At 36.8% G+C, this 7500-nt stretch overlaps 1 protein-coding gene across 2 annotated transcripts in view; it reads left to right on the top strand.

Annotated features, from left to right (window-relative positions):
* Nucleotides 1–7500, top strand: part of LOC125026654 (magnesium transporter NIPA2-like) — a 44351-nt gene that overhangs the window by 17408 nt on the left and 19443 nt on the right. The window contains exon 3 of one of the 2 annotated variants that reach the window (XM_047615244.1): nucleotides 1254–1332. The exons of the other annotated variant lie outside the window; for it this stretch is intronic. The gene's annotated coding sequence lies outside the window, so the exon portion shown is untranslated. The remainder of the gene's footprint in view (nucleotides 1–1253; nucleotides 1333–7500) is intronic. 2 annotated transcript variants of the gene reach the window in all.

Genomic DNA, 7500 nt, shown 5'->3' with positions numbered 1-7500 from the left:
TGAGTCTTATAGTATAAAAAATATCTCATTTGCATACATATATATTGATTTTATTCACTCTTTATCTACTTACATGTACGTTGCACCTATTTATTTGTGTATCTATCCGTTTAATTGCTGTTTATTTTCTGGGCGAGAGGGATAATGAGCGACGAGGCACAGTTCGATGCGCGCCAGGTGAGAATGGATCGCGGGTCGTCCTTTGGTGCATGACGAAAGGTGTGTGTGTGCGTGTGTGTGTTTGAGTGCGAGGGTGTAGTATAGGATAAGGGTGTGGTGGCGGGTGTGGCCGGAGCCCACTGATAATATTGATGAAGCTATTCCTGGCCACTAAAGGTCAGCTCCGTCAGAGGGTCAGAACCTAACATAGTGTGTGATGTTAAGGCTTCTTACGCACGCACAGACTTTCGGAGACGTGTCTAAAGATGGTCTCAGAAGCTGCGTGGAATTTTGGCTGCAATGGATATGCTTTTATTCGCTTCTGTCGCGTGTCATTTTCACAGAGCCTACGAGATCTGGAAATCAGTTTACGTTTTGGGTTACTGTGTGATCACTGTCCTTATCGGCCCAAAGGATTTTCTCCGAAACTGAAAAAAAGGAAAAGAAAGAAAGAAAGAAAATATTTGTATATATATATGTATGTATGTATGTATGTATATGTGTGTCTGTGTATATAAATATATATATAAAACTTTTTTATGAATATTACATCTAGTCCTGATTTTTTTTTTGTGTGTGTGGCCCAGAGGAGGGGACGAAATTATTATTTCATATCCAATTCTGAATTCATATTTTATAACGTCTTGAAGATACAGAAGATGGGACCAGTGAGAGTAGAAGTAAGGTACACACACATCAGTGCCTCCTAAATTGCAGCAGTTGTTAGGTAATTAGCGGTGTAACGCTATTGGACGAGAGAGTGCATGGTCAGCTGGTGTGGTTGGAGACTTCCAACTGTTTCTCACACTCTCTTCCTCTCTCTCTCTCACTCTCTCTCTCTCTCACACTCTCTCTCTCTCTCTCCCTCCCTCTCTCTCTCTCCCTCTCTCTCTTTCACTCTCTCTCTCTCTCTCTCTCTCTCTCTCTCCCTCTCCCTCTCTCTCCCTCTCCCTCTCTCTCACACTCTCTCTCTCTCTCTTTCTCTCTACGATTCTGTTTACGAGAACCGATAGAGTCAGTATTTTGCGTGTAATTCAGCGATCAGCCAGCAACCAGTATACACCAGTTGCTGTATGGAATTTTTTTTTTTTTAGAATTTGAAGAAAGGGATCTACGGCAGTAGAAAGCTACGCCATGACGAATAAGGCTGGATGTATTGATCAAAACTAGTTGGTAAATATAGCTTGATATATTTGTTTTTTGAGTAACGGATGAAAGGTCTAGCAGTAGCGTACTCTTAAATGCGTATATGTTTGCATGTATGAATAAAGATAGGCAATAAACAGATAAATAAATAGATACTCTTGATATTTAACACATACATTTCAATTTAGTGCTTAAAAGCCATGCTGTAACTCCAAACCTATTTATACATGTTCTCGATAGACCGTGAACCTGCCTTATTCATAGAGAATCAGGGACGTCATTTCACCTTTTTTTTGTGATCAAATTTTTTGAAAAAAAAGAGCTATTCTTGGGAACATTTTTAGACTATAACCAGACCTACATAGGTGTAACTTAGTAAATAATAATAATGATAATAATAAGTTGTGGCCCTTTTTTGAGGCGGACAACCAGTCTTCCCAAATGACGCTCCTGTAAAACAATATATACATATACACAGCCGATCAGTAATTAACCTCATCAGCCTTCATAAAGAATCAGACTACCGGATTAATATTCTGTAGGTAGATAAGGAGAGGACATCGCGTGCCGTGGTTAAAAAAAAGACAAAAGACAAAAAGAAAACGGACAACCCTAATTTATATCGTAGCTTAAGCCAGAGCCAGAGTGTTCAAAGAAACGAACATGGCGGAAATGAATGACTTACAAACGAATCAGTGATCGATGTTAAATATCCCAGAGGAAAGACTGACTAAGGAAAGTGTAGGGAAATGATACCGGGAGATGCATTTAGGGTGTTGTAAGTAATAATTCAAGCTCAAATAAATGAGAGCAGATAGGTTTGCATGTCGCAGTTCGTGATGTAGGCTATAGCGACCTGTCTGCCAGGTAGAGGCACGTCGATGGGGACCTTTGCAAATGACTTACGTTTTTTGTCTTCATTTCTACACATAATAATCTTTATACATGCAGCTAGAGGTACACAAGCTCATGACTCATGACTTACATAATCTGACGGCGTAGTTATATTTAGGAGGTTGCTATAAATCAACTCGTAAAACAGTACATCCTTGATGTAAATCAAAATCTTTATCTAAGTCTGCGATTTATACTTTGGAGAAGATAAGGTGGTGTCGTGTGTGTGTGTGTGTGTGTGTGTGTGTGTGTGTGTGTGTGTGTGTGTGTCGGAGGCACTTTTAAAACAAGAATAATGCAGAAATCGCATAACATTATATACGAATATAGAGAAGGAAAGACAAAAAAGGTGAACCATACAGCAGTAAATACAGCAATGAAATACGGGAAAGATAGCAAAGAAGCAAAGATAAAAAAGATAAAGGAGGAGCATTGGCTGTCAAATCTGGAACAAGGCAACATTACGTGCGTTATATTTGTTTCCAGAGTCTCCTTCTTTGCCCGCACGCACGCGGACCCACAATCTCTCTCTATCTCTCTCTCTCTCTCTCTCTCTCTCTCTCTCTCTCTCTCTCCTCTCTCTCTCTCTCTCTCTCTCTCTCTCTCTCTCTCTCTCTCTCTCTCTCTCTCTCTCTCTCTCTCTCTCTCTCTCTCTCTCTCTCTCTCTCTCTCTTCTCTCTCTCTTCTCTCTCTCTCTCTCTCTCTCTCTCTCTCTCTCTCTCTCTCTCTCTCTCTCTCTCTCTCTCTCTCTCTCTCTCTCTCTCTCTCTCTCTCTCTCTCTCTCTCTCTCTCTCTCTCTCTCTCTCTCTCTCTCTCTCTCTCTCTCTCTCTCTCTCTCTCGCTGAACCCATAAGCACAGGAGCGTGTGGCAAGCGGTACCATACCCCGTCAACAAACACTGTAGCTAAGGGTTTTTTTGTTTACTTTCACGTTTATTTCGCAGTAATTTGCAGAAAAGGACCGTCGTTTTCATGCGTATTTGTAATGATAAGTCAGTCTCTCTCTCTCTCTCTCTCTCTCTCTCTCTCTCTCTCTCTCTCTCTCTCTCTCTCTCTCTCTGTCTCTCTCTCTCTCACACACACACACACACACACACACAGACCCATCCACTTACCCACACACTCCCCCCCCCCCACAAACCCCTCACCCCCACCCCCTAAAGACTAGAACGAAAAAAAAAAAAAAAAAAAAAAAAAAAAAAAAAAAAAAAAAACGCGACCCCCCTTACTGAAGGCGCAAGGCGTGACCGGGCGAGGCAAAGAGGTTGACTTCAAAAGCAACTAGAGAAATCTAGTTTATCGACCGGGCTTGACGTGGCTATGGCAATCAGTGTAGCTGGGTCGGGGGGGGGGGCAGTAGGTCGGCTGAATCTAGTGGGTCGAGGGGGGGGGGCAGTGGGTCGGGCTGAGTCTAGTGGGTCGAGGGGGGGGAGCAGTGGGTCGGGCTGAGTCTAGTGGGTCGAGGGGGGGGGGCAGTGGGTCGGGCTGAGTCTAGAGGGTCGAGGGGGGGGGTGTCTAGCGAATAGTGATCTGGGTGACAGGTGTAGGCCCAAGAGGTCGAGGTAGATCGAGTGGGTTACAGTGGGTCGGAGTGGGTCGAGAGGATAAGAGTGTGCCCAGTGGCTCCATTAGCCTTGTAGGAGAGGAGCAAGTTCCTCAGGTCGGGGTGAGTCTAATGGTAATTCTAAGGGGGTCATATTGGGTCAAGTAGACAGGAGTGGGTTGGTTGGGGTCGAGTGGACAGGAGGGGGTCCAGTGGCCAGAGCCGGGCCTAGTGGATCGAGTTCGGTCTGGGAGAATTATGTGGATCTCAGTGGATCGGGCTCGGTCTGGTGGATCGGGATTTCTCGAGTGAAAGCCCTACTTATCGTAGAAGTCGAGGGTATATTTGTCTTATGTATATATATATATTTTTTTTTTTATTAAGCTCTGACCTGATGAATATTTTATTTTTATATATCGCCCTTTTGACGTATACATGCTATATATCACCTCTTTGACGTACACACGGACTACATATTAATACGTCTGTCCTGCAGTTACTACACAGAAAATGAGGACAAAATACGAGTCATACACGCGTACGGAATGTCATGTAGTGACTCATACACACTTGCCCCATGCTTTGCACACCTGCGCATTTAGCCCTGCGAGAGAGCGGGGAAGGGCAGAGGGGAGAAAGGTAGAGAGAGAGAGAGAAAGGGAGAGAGAGAGAGAGAGAGAAAGGGAGAGAGAGAGAGAGAGAGGAGAGAGAGAGAGAGAGAGAAAGGGAGAGAGAGAGAGAGCGAAAGGGAGAGAGAGAGAGAGCGAAAGGGAGAGAGAGAGAGAGAGAGAAAGGGAGAGAGAGAGAAAAAAAAAAGAGAGAGGGGATAGGGAGTAAGAAATAAATAAAAACAATGAAAGATAGTGGCAGAGAGAGAGAGAGAGATATGCGGACAGACAGAGAAGAAGGATAAATCCCACTAACAAACACCAGCAACAAGAGAAAGCAAATAAAACGCCGAAGAGAAGCACGTAACCACGCGAGAAATAAAGGGCATTTTCCATCGCACAGCATATTGACAAACTGCACGAGCGTCATTTTTATCATTCATATTATTATTATTTATGTCATTTTTATCATTCATATTATTATTATTTATGTCATTTTTATCATTCATATTATTATTATTTATGTCATTTTTATCATTCATATTATTATTATTTATGTCATTTTTATCATTCATATTATTATTATTTATGTCATTTTTATCATTCATATTATTATTATTTATGTCATTTTTATCATTCATATTATTATTATTTATGTCATTTTTATCATTCATATTATTATTATTTATGTCATTTTTATCATTCATATTATTATTATTTATGTCATTTTTATCATTCATATTATTATTATTTATGTCATTTTTATCATTCATATTATTATTATTTATGTCATTTTTATCATTCATATTATTATTATTTATGTCATTTTTATCATTCATATTATTATTATTTATGTCATTTTTATCATTCATATTATTATTATTTATGTCATTTTTATCATTCATATTATTATTATTTATGTCATTTTTATCATTCATATTATTATTATTTATGTCATTTTTATCATTCATATTATTATTATTTATGTCATTTTTATCATTCATATTATTATTATTTATGTCATTTTTATCATTCATATTATTATTATTTATGTCATTTTTATCATTCATATTATTATTATTTATGTCATTTTTATCATTCATATTATTATTATTTATGTCATTTTTATCATTCATATTATTATTATTTATGTCATTTTTATCATTCATATTATTATTATTTATGTCATTTTTATCATTCATATTATTATTATTTATGTCATTTTTATCATTCATATTATTATTATTTATGTCATTTTTATCATTCATATTATTATTATTTATGTCATTTTTATCATTTATATTATTATTTATGTCATTTTTATCATTCATATTATTATTATTTATGTCATTTTTATCATTCATATTATTATTATTTATGTCATTTTTATCATTCATATTATTATTATTTATGTCATTTTTATCATTCATATTATTATTATTTATGTCATTTTTATCATTCATATTATTATTATTTATGTCATTTTTATCATTCATATTATTATTATTTATGTCATTTTTATCATTCATATTATTATTATTTATGTCATTTTTATCATTCATATTATTATTATTTATGTCATTTTTATCATTCATATTATTATTATTTATGTCATTTTTATCATTCATATTATTATTATTTATGTCATTTTTATCATTCATATTATTATTATTTATGTCATTTTTATCATTCATATTATTATTATTTATGTCATTTTTATCATTCATATTATTATTATTTATGTCATTTTTATCATTTATATTATTATTTATGTCATTTTTATAATTCATATTATTATTATTTATGTCATTTTTATCATTCATATTATTATTATTTATGTCATTTTTATCATTCATATTATTATTATTTATGTCATTTTTATCATTTATATTATTATTTATGTCATTTTTATCATTCATATTATTATTATTTATGTCATTTTTATCATTCATATTATTATTATTTACGTCATTTTTATCATTTATATTATTATTTATGTCATTTTTATCATTCATATTATTATTATTTATGTCATTTTTATCATTCGTATTATTTTTATTATTCTTTGTCTTATTATTGTGGGGATATTTCCGTGTTGTTCGTGTTGTCTCTCTCCCTCTCATTCCGTTATTACCTTCCCTTCTGTCTCCTCTCTCTTTCTCACTCCCCCCCCTCCCCCTCCCCCATTATCCTGACGCCCCATCCCTCGTACTTCCGGGAATGCGATGCGTTCGTTGCAGTGGCCTTCCGTGGAGGTGACAGCCGCGTCAGTTCACCCCCACAATACTATTATATTTACCATTATGTTCCCAGCCGTTGTCCTCTCTAATAATACGTGACGTCCGAAAGGTTCATTAATTTCGCATGAGGTTAAAAAAAAAAAAAAAGGGCTCTAATTACGGCTGTGCGAACGAAGAGTGAGGGTTTTGTGCGAGTTTGTAAACAGAACGAGTTCATTTTCGTGTTGATATTTAAGTCCTTAGAAGAAATATATGGAGGTAAAAAATTTACATATCTAAATATTTACATATTTAAAAAGTTTAATCAGAAGGGTTTCATGTGCCGTGTGGAACATTCACATACATAAGCAAAAGAGTTTATTATTAAAGTGCTATTCTTCGAAGCAATTACGTTTTCTATGGTTCTATTTCACTCCCGTGACGCAATTAAACGTCCATTACCCGTCGTGAGTTGCTGGTGAGTCACACGCCGTGGGCATTACGCAATTCCACGCAGTATCAGATATCCGTAAACCGCCAAGCCACAAAGGTAACATTATCTCTCTTATCTGTCTCTCTGTATTCATAATGCGTAAAGTTGGTGGGTGCTTGGCTATGTGCGCGCACGTGCGTGGGTGTTGGTATGTGTGGGTCGTTTGATTACTCTGTCTCCAATGATAGTTTGAATGTGTGTGTGTGTGTGTGTGTGTGTGTGTGTGTGCGCGCGCGTGCGTGTGCGTGCGTGTGCGTGCATGTGTATTTGTGAGTGAATGTGTGGTGTGTATATGTATACGTGTGTGTCTTCGTATGTCTTGTATAAGTGTGTATCTTATGTGTACCTACGTCTGTATATGATCTTAGAATTGTGTGAATTTTTATCATAAAAGTTCACCATCTGTAGTGCTAATCCAGAATGCAAATGTCGAGGAAAG

This window comes from Penaeus chinensis, chromosome 1 (genome assembly GCF_019202785.1).
Source record: "Penaeus chinensis breed Huanghai No. 1 chromosome 1, ASM1920278v2, whole genome shotgun sequence".
In the NCBI taxonomy this organism is placed as follows: Eukaryota; Metazoa; Arthropoda; class Malacostraca; order Decapoda; family Penaeidae; genus Penaeus; species Penaeus chinensis.
Note: the sequence above shows the minus strand (reverse complement) of the source record. Positions and strands in the feature narration are given on the sequence as shown.